General features: G+C 32.6%; 1 pseudogene; it reads left to right on the top strand.

Annotated features, from left to right (window-relative positions):
* Window positions 1-14,633, top strand: part of LOC144372157 (BCL-6 corepressor-like) — a 45,864-nt pseudogene extending 31,231 nt beyond the window's left edge.
* Window positions 14,634-18,260: the final 3,627 nt, after the last annotated feature.

The following is an 18,260-nucleotide window of genomic DNA, read 5'->3' as shown; positions in this document are numbered from 1 at the left end:
TTATTACACCAATATATGGGGTAATCTAAAGCCTCAAGGCCTTCTGTGAATTTCCTGTATCACAGACACATTAGCAAGGAGTTGTAATCTTTTATTCTTTGTCATGAGTCATTGTACTTTCACTAGTATAAACTTATGTACTGATTTTCTATATCCCCCCAAACAATTTTATATTATATTCTATAATCAAGCCTTATACATTTTATTTTTAGGGTTATAGTATGCATAATTTGTGGTATTTGAACTACCGTTCCCTTTCAGTTATACTGTCATCATCATTTATTTCTCCAGTTTTTTTTTCTTTTGTATATCTTTTCTTCCTCTCTCCATTTTATTTTTGGATAGTTTTTTTTATTATCTTTTTGTTTTGCTTCATTTTGTTTTGTTCTGCTTTGTGAAGGTGTAGTTTGAACCCAGAATTTGTTATGCTGCTGAGACTCTTCTCCAGCCCCCTTTTCTCTATGTTATGAGACAGTGTCTGCCTGGGTTGTCAAGGAACAAACACCTCAGCCCCACAATCTCCTTCCTCAGCCTCACAAGTTCTAGATAGGAACTATAACAGATGGCTTATATTTTTATGTAAAAATATTCAAATTAATAATTGGCATAATCAATTCTATTTTTTTCCTCATTCTCATTTTTGTACTTTTTCCCTCTCTCAATGTTTTCTTTCTTCTATCTCTCTCCCAAAGATACTCATGTTTTTTTCCTTGTGATTTCAGTTTTGTTTAGTTATTCAGTGATTATTGTTTATTATGTTTTCCTTTATTTTAATTTTACTTATTTTCTTATTTTTTTATTTTTGCCTTTTTTGCTTGTCTGTTTTTGTTTTTATTGCTGTTGTTCTTATTGATTTGGTTTTGAGGGTGTTTTTGTAGTTTTCTTTATAGTAATTTTGTTAGAGAATTTTTTATTTGTTCTCTTTAGATATACATGGTAAAAGTGTATTTTGACATTATAAATACATTGAGTACAACTTTATAATATATCAAATATTTTTATAAATTATGTGAGCTTTGTGTGTGTGTGTGTGTGTGCATGTGTTTCTCTGTCTGTGTTTTCTTCTCTGTGTACTTCCATAAATTTTCTTCTCTTTATACAATTTACTCTAACTCCCTTTACTTCTCATTTCTATTTTTCTTTTCTTTTTCTTTTCCTCTTCTTTCTTATTAGTCATATTTTCTTGTATGATAAAATGAAATATCTTAGAAAAGAACTGTTCTTCATTTAAAAGAAATTTCTTAAGCTATTTTAGGATGTCATCTTCATTTTCCTCTTTAACTATTGAAGTTATATAAAATATTTTAATGATAATTTTATAGATTTACTAATAAATGTTTTTCTCTCAAGTGTTTGCAGTTACAAATGATCTGGTTTTCCCTTGTTATCACACTATAATCTTAATGAGGAATTCTACTGATACACAGATTGCTCAGGACTCAGTAAAATGGAAATAGCCCAAGAGAAACAACAACTGTGGAAGAGCAAACCATTCTAGCAAATGGGTATATCTCAATATATAAATACAGGAAACTTAAGAAAGCACAGGGTAATAATATCAGGTTTTTTTTTACATCTTGGAAATGAGATGGACATCCAGCTAGAAGAGAATACAGAAATCCAGATAGAGTCAGTCAAGGAAAAAAAAAACTTCATTCCAGAACATTTTAATTAAAATGCTGAACATACAGAGCAAGACATAGTTTTAAAAGCCTCAAGAAAACACCATAGGTCACATTTAGAGGTAAGCCAATAAAATAATCTTTGATTTTGGAGAAAAGATTCTAAAAGTTAAGAGTGCTTGGAATGATAGCTCTTAAGCTCTCCCAGGAAGTAATAATGAATTCACTCCCAGTTAATTCATGATTACTAACCCAATATTACAGAAAATAATCAAATACACCAAGAATAAATTAAAAATTGAATGGATAAAGTTATTTAGAAGCACAGCTAAGCAAATGTATTAAAAGTTAGAAATAAACCAAAATGAAAGGATAAAGTGAACATCTCTTTATAAGAAACTGAATGCAAATTGATTCTGTTCTTCAACTGAAAGACATAGACTTCTAGTGTGGATTAAGAAGTAAGACCAAATCATATTCTTTTTAAGATTATCATTTTATAGTTTATACATCCACAGGTTGAAAGTAAAATGATAGAAAAAAAAGATACTTCATGCAAATGGAAATGAAAAGTAAGAAGCAACAGCTATTCTTATATTTTTAAGAGAAAACTTCAATCCAAAATATATCACAAAGGGCAAGAATATTACTATATAGAGTAAAAAGCACAATTTTAAAAGAAATTAAAGATATAAAGAAACAAAATAATATCGAGTATCTATGCCCTCAAATCTTGATGAAGCTAAGTGTGTAAAACAGATAGCACTAGACATAAAGACACAAGTGGACCCCACTATGAAAAGTTGGGTGATTTCTATACCAGCTTTGACTATTTCCCCTCACTATTAAATGGGTTCCAACATAAAATGAATAAAAAGTTTTTATTCATTAACTATTGTGTTTCGAATGGACTTGTCAAATATCTGCAAAATATTTCATCAAACAAGAGCTGAGTTCATATAATTCTGTAACTCTTTGGCAACCATCCCCCAAATAGAACTTAGAGCACAAAGCAAGTCTGAGCAATATATTTTTAAATATAGATATAAATATAGATAAACTTATTTTTTGGGGGGGTTTTATGGAATGAAGTTAGAAATCAATAGCCATAAACTTGTAGGAATTGCATAAATAGAGCTTGAATAGTATTATGAATAATGAATAGATAATGGAGGAAATTAAACAGATTTCTAAGAAGCTTATAAATTTGAGAACAAGATGCCACACAACAAAATTAATATAGAATTTTCAAAGGTAATGTATAATTACATAAACAAATCAGGATGATTTCAAATATATAAATAAATGATGCACCAAAAGTCTAGAAAAAAGAATGAAGTATTTACAATATCAGTAAGTGGAAAAAAATAATTAAGATCTGAAATTAATGATATAGAATTTTTATTAGTGTGAAGGGATAGTAAAACAGTTAATTATTTGGAAAATAATAAACTCTCCTCTAAACAAGAGTCAATGAAATCAGACATGAAAAAGCAGATATTACTATAGATAATTCTAAAATGCAGATGATAATTTGCTAAAAATATTAAACTTATGTAATTACTGATCAGAATAGTGATTACCAAAGCTAGACAAAATGGGTAGAGATTATGTAATGGATAAAAAATCACAGACAGGTGATATATCTGGAGTTCCATTATTCAGAAAATGACTATAGTTCACATTACTGCATGATTCAATATAGAAGAGAGGATTTTGTGTATAAATAAATTATATTTGAATATATTTGTAGGATATCAGTGTATTTTGATGAATTAAAAAAGCCACCTAACAATCTTTGTGATTACATATTAAATGTGAGAGAATTTCCAGCAAACAATTTTGCCGGGGGTGATGAACAATTCTTGTACGTTGATACAGCAGGAGTAGGAGCCGTTTATTGTAGGACAACAGAGGTATTTATAGATTTTGCACAGGTTATCTTAATTAGCATAAACTAGATACATCAGTCAACCAATAAGGAATCTCCACACTTAATGGCTCACTTTTGTTACTTATCAAACCACTCCCTCTGGCATTTTGCCAGGCACCATCCAGACTTGTTTACGAACTCTAACATTCCCCTGGCAAAATACTAGGTGTTATTTTGACTTGTTTACAGACCTTAACATTTCTCCCTTTTGTTTAATTTAAATAAGGACCATAGTGGTTTTTACACAAACACCATAAATAACCTGCTACAAACAGAAAGGAAAGATACAAAATACCAAGCCACTTGATGGCTCCATGCAAGAAGCCCTTGGAAAAATTATACCAGCAATGACATGGTTTGCAAAGATACCGAGTTACAATTTGTTGTAGATTACAGTTTGTTGTCTCAGTCCAGGTAAAGCAGTGTCTCAATAGATTAACTCACAGTCCAGGTAAATCACAGTCCAGGTCTGCAGGCAGCTAGCTTAAATCACAGTCCAGGTAAGTTCTGCAGGCAGCTAGCTTGATCCGAAGTTTCGTCCGGTTTTCAGCCGAAGTCTCCTCCTGTTTTCAGCAACACTGGAAATTCTTCCACCTTCGTCTTCACTGGCACTGGGACAAAGGCAGGAACTCAGGCTGGCTAAAGAAAATCCTGTAGCATTCCACTAAGAAAACAACCTTCTGAACAATTTAGTACATTATCTCAAGATTTTTTACATTTGAAATAAGCCTTAATAGTGCTCATTACTCATTAGCTTCCAGGTGTAGGAGAACCATTGTAGTTTAGTTATTGGCATTGAAAATGACCAAACATCAGGGACGCTGGTAGCGTCTTCTGCTGGCTGTAGCATCCTGGGCAGCCCCAGATGGCCCCAAGAGTGTACTGGACTCAAACTGCTACTAGGCACAGGGAGCAAGAGCCTGTGAGACTGTGCCTCCAGGTCAGGTCTAGATTTGGGCTCTTGCAATGGTGTCCTGCTCCCCGGGGAAGAGCCGGCTGCCGCTGCTTGGAAAGCCCTTGCTGCGCCATGATGGGCTCGAGCTCCTGGCAGCTGCCGCTCCGATTTATGCACCCTCCGGTAACGAAAAGCATTCAGTAATAGCCTTTTGCTGCAACTTTTTTTCTGATAATCCTTCTTCTTCTGAACTTTCTTTTTCTTTTTCTTTCTGACTAGAGTTCCTGGGCTTTTATCAACACATGCCCTAACTATTCTTGGCTCCACTGGGGTGTTTCCTTCCCTTACTAATTTACTTCTCACCCCTTCCATATTCTCATCATAAAGACAATACAATACACTGAGACAAAACAAGACAAAAATATACTGTATCAATCTTTTCCATTTTCTCGAAATGGCCATTTTTCCTCTCACCCTATCTGTCTAGGGACGAGCAGATTGCTCCCGTCCTATCTATGGACGGGCAGCTTTTTTTGTCACTTACCCCCCAGTGTCCCGGGGCTCCCTGTAACAGGCCACCATCTGCCGCAGTCCGGCTGCTGCAGAATAACGGAGGGGGGGGGGACAGGGGACGAATAACTTGTGTACGTTGATACAGCAGGAGTGGAAGCCGTTTATTGTAGGACAACAGAGGTATTTATAGATTTTGCACAGCTTATCTTAATTAGCATAAACTAGATACATCAGTCAACCAATAAGGAATCTCCATACTTAATGGCTTGCTTTTATTACTTATCAAACCACTCCCTCTGGCATTTTGCCAGGCACCATCCAGACTTGTTTACAAACTCTAACATTCCCCTGGCAAAATACCAGGTGTTATTTTGACTTGTTTACAGACCTTAACACAATTTAAAATAGTAGTTGCCAGGGTTAGAAGTAGAAGATAATAGGGTTATTGGATACTTGATACAAAGATTAAATTTAATGTAAATGGAGCATAGTAATCATTTCAAAACAATATTATGGACATATTGCAGTGGACTTAATACTTAAAATAGATGGTAAAATTATGTTTGTAATTCTGTACAACCTAAAAAAATAATCAGAACTCAAGTACTTATGACATACTTAAAAAATTTTAGCTGCTACTTATATTTTATAAGTACAGGGTTTATTGTGATTTTTAATTTGATGTTGTGTGTACATACATGTTTGCCCATGGATAGATATGGTGTTTTGAGTGTTTAAAGACATTGACTTGTTCTATTTTTTATTTCTAATTTTTCTCTTTTCAAAAATCAGTGACCAAGGTATACTTGTATTGAAAAAGAAAAATGATGTACACCAAAAATGTAGTAATGTAGTATTAATTGGATCACTTATTTCTTTGAATTGGCAGTTTTCCACTGTGGTTTTACAAAATTTTCTGTTCCTGTGAAGGTATGTGGTGCTCTGCAGTCCTCCATGCCTTGTGTCTGGCTCCTAATTAATACAAGGACTTAATCGCCTTCTACTGTCACTTGTCGGGTACTCTCTTGGATACAGAGGCAATATGGAGAGTTTCATTTGCTGTATTTGTGTCTTTTGTCCCATATCATTGTTGAACAGGGAGAAGGCATATAATCTTGACCATAACATCTCCTTGTTCAGAAACTCCCCAAATACATGAGCTTCTATAAGTTATAAGGGATATTGTCTTAAAAGTGCCTAGTTTTGTCTATCTGCTGACTCATTGTTACTAAAATATAAGTAAGCTACAAGTCCTAAGAGTATAGAGGGCCACTGCTCCATGTTGGCACTATGTGTTTTTGTCATCTTTACCTTCAGCTAGCTATGTTCCTAAATTTTCCCTTGAACTTGATTTATTGTAAGAAATCCAGGTCTGGAGTTGGTCCAAGAGTATTTCTTACTTAAGATTGTCAGAGGTCTGGCGGCGGGGGTTTTACTGACAAAAAAAAAAAATTTGCAAAATTAAAATATGTTTTGGTCTTTCACAGATTCCAAGTAGTATGACCTCATAATTTTGTCTTCCAAAGAACATGAGTTAGAAATACTTATTTTCTTATTACTTATTTTTATCCAATTTAAAAACATACAAGTTCATGGAAATATTTTTTGAAAGCAGGTCATATTAATTTCTAGGATGATAAAGTTCAAGAAACATTTTTTTATTAAAAAATTAGATGATAACTAGATTATTTAAAGAACTTACTTTGTTGACTGGTTCAGTGCTAAAAGTTTGATCTTTGATTGCTCAAAGATCCTGGAGTTTGCTTTCAGGAAATCATAATCATTCTATTAATCATTTGTTTGCACTCAGGTTCTTTCAAAATATATTATAGGCACATTTTTAAATTGGATAACAATTGTTTGTTATGTTGGCTTCATTATTTTGAGGTTTTTTACTTGTGGGTTAATATTATTAGTTTGATAGTATTTTGAAAAACTCTTTTTTTTCTTGAATTCCCACTTAGGCCTTATATTAAAACAGATTTACATTTGAGATTTACTCCCGAATTAGACCTTTAATCTTCTATGTTAAAGAGTTAAATATAGAAATAACAGTATTTCATTGTTTGATGCTGGGCTAATCAATGTATTGTGCCCAAATTTTCTTCTTGTTGGCTGTCAGTGACAGCACATGCAAAGGGACTTAGCACAACTGATATATTCATTCGTCTTTGCCAGTATTTAAGGGTTAAGCTCCAGAAACTAGCAGGTATCCATTAATTTAATTCTGCTACATATATTTTATAGACCAATTCATAATGCAGTCGAGAATGATCACTTGGAAATTGTCCGCTTGCTTCTATCCTATGGTGCTGACCCCACTTTGGCCACCTACTCAGGTAGAACCATCATGAAAATGACCAAAAGCAAGTGCATGGAAACATTTTTTGAAGGTAGGTCATATAAAGTTCTAGGATGATAAAGTTCAAGAGACATTTTTTATTAAAAATTAGATGATAATAGATTATTGAGATTTGGATTTTATTAGGCAAACATTTTAAATATTTAAAATTTTAGGACAACATTGACATGGAACTTTTTGTACATATGGTGTATGTTTTTAATGAAGCTAAAATTTATTTTATATATACATTTATTTACTTCTACTAATACTTTGAAAGATTTCTAAAGTCATTTTGTTTTTCTACAAGTCATTTTTAACCAGAATGACTCATTTTTACTCTTGAGTTTGGGAGATGGAAGATGCAAACTTGCCATGCATTAATTTTTCTGGTTTTGTCTTTGGTATTCAGTTAGCTTTTGATACATCATTTAAGCAACAGTCTTATATGATACGTAAAACAAATATAATGTTTCAGAATAAATTATTGTGTAGTTTTTTTTCTAAAAAAATAGCAGTAACTCACATTAACCACAACTTGTTTAACTTATTAGATATTAACCAGTACTATGAAGAAAGAGGTTTATTTTGTTTTTGTCTATTTTTGAGTCATCAGTGTATGATCTGTTCATAGAGAAGATAATTAGGCATTTATTTTTTAGAATAAAACAGAGAATCAGCTGTTGAAGAATTGTATAGATGTGCACAAAGGGAATTTGTTAGAAATTGATATGCATGACTATTCTGAATTTATTTATAAAATCCTGTGACTGGGCTAATATAAACATAGATATGAAAAAGACCCTGTTTTCAGTGCAATTTTATTTTCACCACCACTACACAGGAGTTTTGTTGCCTCATATCATTGCCTGCCTGCAGTACTCCCTCCTACTTTCCTTTCCTTTTCTTCCTTACTTTTCCCTCTCTCTTTTCTCCCTTCATTTCCACCTTACTCCCTTGTTCGTATAGTAGTTGGATGACTGTGGGTACAAGGTTGCAACCATAGTGTAGGTTTGATCAGTATTTCTCTAATAATCAGAGATCACTGAACATTTTTTCTTCTATGTTGTACATCTTTTTTTCCACACATTTGGTCATTTATATATATTTTTCTACAATAATAATATTCATATTATTGGCTTTTGTTTTGTTTTTCTTCTTCAGACAGTGTCACTATGAAGACTAAATGTGGTCCTGAACTCTTGTAATCAAGCAATTTTTTAGTACCTGGGTCTACATGCACATAGTGACACAACACTATTCCTGTTCTTATATAGATTCATAATATATACATTATAGGTTATTATAATAACTTTATATTTATTTTAGGAATGATACAATGGCTATTATTATAATTATATTAATACATGTATTATATATGGATTATTGATATGTTATTATAATATATGTTATATTATTATATTATATTATAATACATGTATTAAATTTTCTCATTAAGTTGTTCATTCTGACCTAAAACCTCTCTGTGATTCTCCTGTTTTCAGTCTGCTGAGAGCTGAGTTTACAAGATCATGCCATCTCTCTCTCTCTCTCTTTTCCTCCTCCTTTCTCCATCGCTCTCCTGTTCTTTCTCTTTCCCTCTCTTTCTCTCTCTCCCTCTCTCTTTACACACACACACACACACACACACACACACACACACATTTTTAGAAGGTTATATTTTCAGGGATTCTATTCTATTGCATTAGTGTTTATGCTAGTATAACACTGTACCATATGTTTTGATTATTATTTTTATATGGTCTTATTTTTATTTTATACTTATTTTAAGTATAAAATAAAAATAGAGTTTTCATTTTTATTAGTACTTTATACTTATGCATGACAATTAAATCATTTTGACCAGATCAGGCATGCATAGAATATAAATTGTTTAATTTCAGTTCTGCTCCTTTCTAACCTCTCTCCCTCTCTTTCTCCCTCTTATCCTATTCTCCTTCCTCTTTTTTTCTACTCTTTATTGTTTTTTAAATTGACATTTTTTAAATTCCCACTCAGTTTTATTCTGTGGTCCCTCCCTTTTTCATCACTCTTCTCTCATATTCTGTTCCTTTCCACTGCTTAACAGATTTACCTTCATTTAATACTTCCCTTTTGTCATTTAATTTACTCTACCTTCCCCATATGAGAGAAAATTTATATTAAGTTATAAAATCAGAATATAAGAGTCCCATATTTCCTTTTCTTGACTATCTAGAGTTCATTGCAATTACAGCTGAATTTTAGGATCTTTTTTGTTTTTGTTTTTGTTTTTTCCTAAGTCTGATGCCAAATGTCATTTAGGATTTTGACATTACTTTGATTTTTTAAAAATGTAACCTTTATTTATTTGTTTTAATGTGGTACTGAGGATCGAAGCCAGGGCCTCACCTGTGCTAGGCAAGCACTCTACCACTGAGCCATAACCCTAGCCCAAGGATTCTAGATTTTTTAATTATACTTTTGTCTGAATAATATGAAGTCTTATAGTCCATGGACACTGAATGTTCTTCCTCTCAGTGATGTGTTTGAATTTGAATTTTCAGATAGCTTCCTTTTCCATGTCACATGATTCAAGTATCCGTTTCTCAAAGATGTGAGTCAATCGTTGATTGCTTTAGATAGGTTTTATAATTTTCAGTAGACAAATATTTTGTCTCATTGGTTATTTATTACTCATTGAATTTGTTACTTTAGATGGCACTGTAAATATACTTATTTCCTCAATACATTTTTGGTGTATAGAAAAACAACTGCTTTTGTGAGCTGATTTTTAAAAATTTAAAAGTGAATGCATTATAATATATATTAGCATATCAATATAATTATATATAATACTATAATGGCAGTAAATGTTGTAGCTTGAAATTTTGCTGAAATAGTTTATTGGATTTCAAACACTCTGAGTTTGTTTTCCCTTCAGATTATTTAAATGACCTGCAGGGTTGCACTAACAATGAGTTGAATGTCTCCTGGGAATTCTATGGGACCTCAGTCTGTGGTGAGAGAGTTTTTATTTACAGTTTTTTGGAAAGTAAATCAGTTACAGTACGTTTCTCTGTGATGTAAGTGTGGGGCAGTGGGTGGTGGGCGCTATAAAAATAATTGGGGGGGAAGCGTTTTTAGTTCTTGTTGTTATTTAAAGTCCTTTGCTGACAGCTTAATCTTGCTCTAGCCTACTAATTTTTTCTCTATTCCCTTTCATTAGAACCAGATTATAAAGCTGGAAACAATGTTTTGGCAAACCCTCCAGGACCAGAGGATAAGGAGAATGAAGATGGAGCTAACAGTGATATGTTTGAATTTGAATTTTCAGATAGCCCCCTCTTACCATGTTACATGATTCAAGTATCTGTTTCTCAGGGGTGAGAATCAGTCATATGGTGATATACAAACTGGGTTTACTTTTCAGTAATAGCACAACTTAAAGACACTTTTTAAAAATGCTTTTATTTGTTATTATAAGATGTATGTAACCAGAATATATTTTGACATATTGTACACATATGGGGATAACTTTCCATTGTTATGGTTGTATATGATGTGGAGTTTTACTGCTCATGTGTTCATATATGTTCATTCTGTTGTCTCTCCTTTTCTTATTTCTACTCCCTTACCTTAATTTCTGTTGTCTAATCCAATGAACTTATATTTTTCTCCCTGCCTCTTATATTATATAGCATCTACATAGCAGAAAGAACATTCAAAATTTGGATTTTTGGTATTGGTTTATTCCAGGTTCATCAATTTACCAGCATATCCAATAGTTTCATTCTTCTTTATGACTGAGTAATGTTCTATTGTGTGTATATAATAAATTTGCTTAACCATTAATCTGTCAAAGGGCTCCTAGTTTGGATCCATGCTACTGTTGTGAATTGAGCTGCTAAAAACATTGATATGGCTGCATCACTGTAGTATGCTAATTTTAAGTACTTTGGGTATAAATCAAGGAGTGATAATTGGGTCAAATGGTGGTTCCATTCTAAGATTTTTAAGGTATATCCATAAGCCTCTTATGAGTGAGGGAATGATGTCTAAATATCCATGCATTTTAAAAAAACAGTAAGTCTTCTCTGGAAAACAATAATTATACTCAGCATCTATAAATTATTATAACTAGAGCACCACCAAGACTAATGTAAGGCTCCAAATCCAAAGCATTGATGTCATTAAGGAATAAGTTTTGTGGTCTTGGAAATAAGAGTCACTAAACTAACTGGGAAAGAATACTAGGAGGTTGATGAAATAATTGTAGAAATTTGAGTGAACATTGTGAATACTTCAGCAGAGTGGCCTTGCTTATCTGTGGTTTCATTTCCTGTAGTTTCACTACCTATAAAGATTCAAGGTCCAAAAATATAAAGCTGAAAATTTCGGAAATAAACAATTTGTTAGTTTTAAAGTGCATGCCATTCTGAGTAGCATTACAAATTCTTGCAGTGTGCTGCTGCAGACTCCATGTACAGAAAGCTTCCTTTTAACCATCACATCCTTATTACCTTTGCAATTCATTGGAATAGTTATCAGATTGATTTTGCTAAGCCTATGTAAAGTATCTAGGTTGAACACTTATGAAGTAATATTTATTTTACCTAATAATGGCCCTAAAACTCAAGTATAATAATGTTGGCAGTTGAGAATTTTCAAGAAATAAATGTTGCCTAGAGATGGTAAAATAAAGTACTTTGAGATCACTATATCTACCTAAGTTTTACTTCAGTATATAATTAAAATAATTTTTATTGCTTTTATTGTGAATCCTTCATTGTACTTCATCTTAGGGAAATAATTTCATCTTAGGGAAAAACTTGCAAATGTCTGCATATATGTCACACATGTATGTGTATATGCATGTACATATGTATATAGATATTTATGTGTGTTTTTTAATACATATCTAGAGGACTCCTGTACAGATAAGGGAGACTGTACAGGAGTCCTCCATATGGACTACATAATCTTATGTAGGATTAGTAAAGTCATTTTACTGATACCTGCAATCTTTTTTATAGTCATTTATGTTATTTCCAGGTCTTTCCCCATTCTAATAAGACACTGTGTCCTTGAGACTTATCCCTTGTCAAGAGCCTGGGCTCTTGTTTATGTCAAGGGATTATGTTCTGTAGTGTATTGTCAAAGGCTCTTAATGAATAGACAGATTCCCCTGGTTCTGAAGTTATATGAACAACATTATATGTAGTAAATTTTGATAGTAACAGATAATATAACATAATTTTACATGAGTTTGTAAGGAAGATAATATTGTCTAAAAATTGTCATGCTAAAATAGAAGATGTGAGCAAAGATGAGGGAGAAGAAAAGATATAAACATTTGTGTTCAAAATTCTCTCTTTATAAGAACAGAAGATGAAAGAGGTGCTTTAAATTATTTCTTTAAAAAATTTAAAAAATTAAAAAAATAAATAAATTACTTCTTTGTGTTAGGGTTGTGTTCTTAGCTCTGTACTTCGTGAGCATAGTGGGATGTATCATGAATCACCCAAAATATGGCCAGAACTGAAGGAGTAGGATATTAGTTCATTCCATCAGCCATGACAGAAATGATGTAGAAATTATGAAGACTCTCACAAAGATGTTGCTGATGCTTTGTGTAATCAATTGGTCTTCTCTGGATTTCTTTTAAAGCCAGATAAGACTAGAGCTACTGCAAAAGTAGAGATGTTATCTTCATTTGAAAACATGTTGGTCAATGAATAGCTATCTAGGAAAAGGCAGAGGGCTTCAACTATAGCTCTTGTTTACAGGCATAGACTAGTTTTGTATTTTTTTCAGGAAGACAATTGTTGAGAGTACTGTTAATATTGCAAGTATTATTATTATTATTATTATTATTAAACCACCATATTATTTTTATCTTACAGGCCACGAAACTGGTTATTGCTTTCTGATGTTCTTAAGAAATTGAAATGGCCATCCTGTGACTTCAGTTCCAATTTTCCAAATATGGAAATTGTCATAATTAAAGAGTCAGAGTTTTATAAGCAGGTTTCCACAAGTGCCTTGTTTGCTTGCTCCAAAGACTTGGAAACATTCGATCCAGAAGGTCAGAAATTATTACATTTGGTTGAATTCACAAATGAACTACAGATTCTTCTGGGTTCATCTGTGGAATTGTTAAATCCCTTTCGTGAGGACTTGGATAAAGATCACTGCTGAGCAAACCAGACTAAGGGTACAGTGTGTTCCTATGTCAATATGTATATATTGGTCAAAATATTATTATTTCACTATTAAAAGGATGTGTATTGCATATGGAATACACAATTTTTTGTAAAACTACTTGAGTTTAAAACTTAGATGTCTTTAAAATTAGTTGCCATGATATTGTTTAAATGTTTAATTTTTGAAATCTGCCAATATGTTGTTTTTATCTGAAATTTGTGTTTCCTTTCTTTTGCAAAGGACAAAAGCAGAGAGTAAAAGAGCTCCACTCATTGACACTTTTTTTTTATAAAGAAACCCTGATGAAAGACTTCCAATTATCAATTTTAAAAGTAATATCAAAATTGAGAAATTATTTGATAAAACAAATTTGTAAAATCTCTTGATGTTGTAAATCTGTGTTTTGTATGCAGAGAATCTTTTCTAGCTCAGTGTTTGCTACTTGTTGTAAGGTGTATTATAACCACATCTACACAATTAATGGTTTGAACTATATCCTTGTGTAAAACTTAGGACACTAATTTTCATGCATCAAAATGAAATGTTTTGTGGCTTTTAAAAATACAACTGAGCTATTTTTTCAATATATTGTAAAATATTGAATTGTATTATACTAATTTGATCTTCCTTTAAATTTTTTTAGTTGTGTTTATAATTTTTAAATTTCTATAAACAAATTCTCTGCCTTTGTAATAGTGTTATAAAACTTAGGAAAATATAAAACTGAGAAATCAATGATTGAACTATTTCTCAACTATGTTTTGCCAAACCCTCGTTACTTTTTTAAAAAAATGGCTGACAAAATTCTATAGATAACCCTTAGTTTAGTGTGTAGTCAATATAAGTAAAATGGAGATTCCTAAGGAATTTTACTCAGAATAAGACCTAAAGTTCTATCCTAAAAATCTTAGTTCCTCTGTGCATGTATATGCAGTGTACTTGTGCAAATTCATTACCTTCTCTTTAAATAATTATATAATTTTGCTGAGATATAATTTACATATGAATGTCACAAGTGGTTTTTAATATATCATTCTTGTGCAAACATCTCTTTTATCAAAAGGGATAAAGTTATTATCCCAAGAAGAAAACTGTATGTATTAGTTGTTTTCCCCTCATTCCCTGGGCACACTTCTATCTTCTATACTTTCGTATGTAAGGATTTGCACATTCTGAACTTTCAAGTGAATAAAAGCTTAAAATATGTAGCATTTCATGACTGACTTATTTTGAAATATTTTCAAATTTTATACATGTTGTAACCTTTTTCTTAGCAGATACTTTTGCTTTTTTTTCCTTTTGTTTCTTACAAATAGTGCTTCTGTGAAAATTTCCCTAAAAGCCTTTGTACCTAAAAGGTTTCATACCTTAAGTATGAGCCTATAAGTGATATATTGGGTCATATGATGTCTGCTCTTTAGACTTCGTTTTCAAAATCAATTCATTATTTTACATTCACAATAGTAGGGTAAGAACATTCCAAAATATCCTTTGATTGTACTAATTTTTGGTATGTGTACAGGTACTTTTGTTTGTTTTGATTTGCATATCTGTGATCACTAAGTATGACCACTTTTCTATTTATTTATTTTGCTTGTGGTTTTTTGTTGGGATCTTTTACCTCCTTTGGGACTGTGGCCATTATTGGGTGTTGGCTGAGGCAGCCTCATAGGTTAGCATTTCCATATATATGACCTGGCTGGATTGGCATCAGAAGGCTTTTAGCCCACACATGCGGGCTTTTGACCTTAGTCTTGCCTAATGGTTTAATCTAAAATCTGCCTAGGCCCCATAGTGATAGTGACATAACTGCTCCTTATCGTTTCTTGCTACTCTCTCTTCTTACCCCCTCCTTCTATCACTATATATTGTCCCTATATTTGTCCCTGACACAATATAGTTGATATTGTTGCACCTTCATGGTTGACTCATCTCCAGACTCCATGTGATTGTGGGCCAGGTTGGATGGCAGACCAGGTCGCAATACTTACCCTCTCGCTCAGCCCAGGAGACACTAACTGGTCTAGTGCACTTCACTACCTCTGTTGGAGGGCGGTTCCAACAGCTAGTGCCTCTGAGACAACAGGCTGATCCTGCCTGCCTCTGCCTCTCACGTACCCTTGTCACAGGGGGGTAACAGTTTTTGATGAATGTTTGGGTATAATCTATTTGGTTCTATATTTTTATAGATGCACTAGTTCTCTCTGGGGTATTGGTTGTAATACTTGTACCTTGAAATCCAAAGTATGACTTTTGTGGGCAGCATACTATTGACTAATATTTATTCCACTAATTTTTATTTTCTTTGATAAATTTAATTTATTTACACTTAATGTAAATACTGTTGAAGTAAGATCTGTCTCTGCATTATGTTTTCTGGTTACACTTCTTTTTTCTTTTTCCTAAATTGCATTGCCTTTTATATTAGATTATTTTTTTGAATGCACTACTATGGTTTGGATATGATTTTAAAGATTTTCTATAGCATTTATGTGTGGGAAGTTTGATTCTTGTGTGTTGATTTTTAGGGATGATATGACCATTAATAGGTCAGACATAAAGGTGAGGTCATTATGTTATCAGGTGATAAGCCCATGACAATGATTGTTATAGTTTTTCTGACAGAATTTAAGTCATGTTCTGATTTCTTGTCTTGCCATGTGATCTATTTGGGGTACCATGATGTTTTCAACATAGAAGAACTAATATGGGGTTCATGCATGTAAGACGCCAATACCGTACAATCATTAAACCTGTTCTCTTCATAAAGTATTCATCCTCTTTGTAGTAGCAGACAGTGGTCAAAAACAGGTACTACTTTAAATTTTTGTCAGTCTTCATATATTTTTCTTAGTTTCTTTATAAGTAATACCTTAACAATTATAAATAATCTCTAAGAGTGAAATACAGCCATAACAAGTTAATTTTAAAAATATACAAAACTTTTTATCTATTATCCTCCTGATCTCCTTGTTATTAGTACAACCTATTTTTTTCTTTTAAAAGTGCTTAATACTTATACATAATATTTGGGTTCATTTTGACAATATCAGGCATGGAATTTGATTTACTCCATATCAGCCCTTAAGAACTGTGCTTTCCAATTTCTCCTCTCCCCCACCCCTATTTGTCTTAATGTCACTAATTGTTTTGGATTGATGCTTTATAAACCTACATGAAGGTGGAATTTGCATTGTCATGTTTATACATGCATTTAGGGAAATTTTTTTCTGTATTTTTTTATGTCCTCCTACTTCCCTCTGAATCTCCTCTTCCTCTTATCTTCTGGGTTTTTTGTTTGTTTGTTTGTTTGTTTTCATTTTTTCTTATTTTGTTCAAGCTTCCACATGAGGGAAGATATTTGACCCTTGATATTATGAGTTCAGATTATTTCACTTAATATGATATCATTTTTCTGTCCATTTACCAGGAAATGTTCTATATTATTCTTTATGATTACTCTATTGTGTACATATACTACAATTTTTTGATTCATTCAATTATTGATGACTGTAAAATTATAGAACATTAAAATTAAAGCCAATAGTCTTTCTGTAAGACTGGTGCATGTTCAAGATCAAAATATATAGATTAACAAAAGGTCCCAAAACACCAATATTCAGCTCCTGCCTACTGACTCAGCCTGAACCCAGAGAAAAAGGGGATTTCTCTAAGAGCTTTGCAACTCTGGGTTAGTGACCTCCTAATCAGGGAGAATCTTAGAGAACTAAAACTTGATCAGTAAATCTTCTGCAAGGAGAAGGATGACTGCAAAAGGGGAATACCACAGATACTCCCAAGGAGTGCCATCTCATGGATAAGACCCTAATCCATCCTACTAGAAAATGGCACTAAAAGATCTAAGAAGCTTCTTTGAAGTTCCTCTAGAGTGACTGTGGGAACTCATTTGACTCTTAATAATAGATTACTATCAAAGTCAGTTCGACCAGCTTGCTCTAAAAGACTAAGCAAAAATAGTTTTAACCCAAAATACATACATCCCTGGGAATTTAAAAAGGAAAACAACAGTTCTTTTAATAGAACTTAAAATGTATACTTGGGTCAGTCCCACAGCCACATTGCCTTCAAAATTCTGATGGTTTTTACCTTTGCAAGGCAAATATTAATCCTTACTTACCAAAATTAAACTGGCATCTATATTTTAATCTTCCTTACTCTTCAAAATGACATTTTGCCCCACAACCAAAGCCTATTCATCCCAATAACAGAAGACACAGATGTAGAAGAGCCCCCCAAATTATTCCCTACTGATAGGGCCAAAAAAATACCACCAGGATTGCCACAAGAACAATGTGATTAGGAAATTCTATTCACTGTGTAAAATAGCACAGATTATTGCAAATATCCAGAATGTCACCAATTATGTAATGACTTTACATAATAAATTGGACTCCCTCTTTTCCTGTAAAACTCGTCAGTGAAGAATGCTGTAAACCAATTGGGAGTGATATCAGACAAAGTTGAATGGTCCCAGGACTACCTAGATTATGAAAAATAGATGTTAACTCTGGAGACTTTTTTAGAGGATCTGGAATGGTGATTATCAATATAACAAATTTTAAAATGTTACCTGTGTTAATTTTTTTTATAAGTGATCTGTTTCACAGGCTGTGTATTAAGTCCCTAATCTGGACCCATTCTAGTATATAATCTTAAAAAAATATATTTTATGTTAAATGTGAGAACTGGTATATTACAATTGTATGTCAATCAGACTGTATGGCAGAGTCCAGGACAAACTGTTATGAT

This window comes from Ictidomys tridecemlineatus, chromosome Y (genome assembly GCF_052094955.1).
Source record: "Ictidomys tridecemlineatus isolate mIctTri1 chromosome Y, mIctTri1.hap1, whole genome shotgun sequence".
Lineage (NCBI taxonomy): Eukaryota > Metazoa > Chordata > Mammalia > Rodentia > Sciuridae > Ictidomys > Ictidomys tridecemlineatus.
This window is presented reverse-complemented; position numbering and strand designations above follow the sequence as displayed.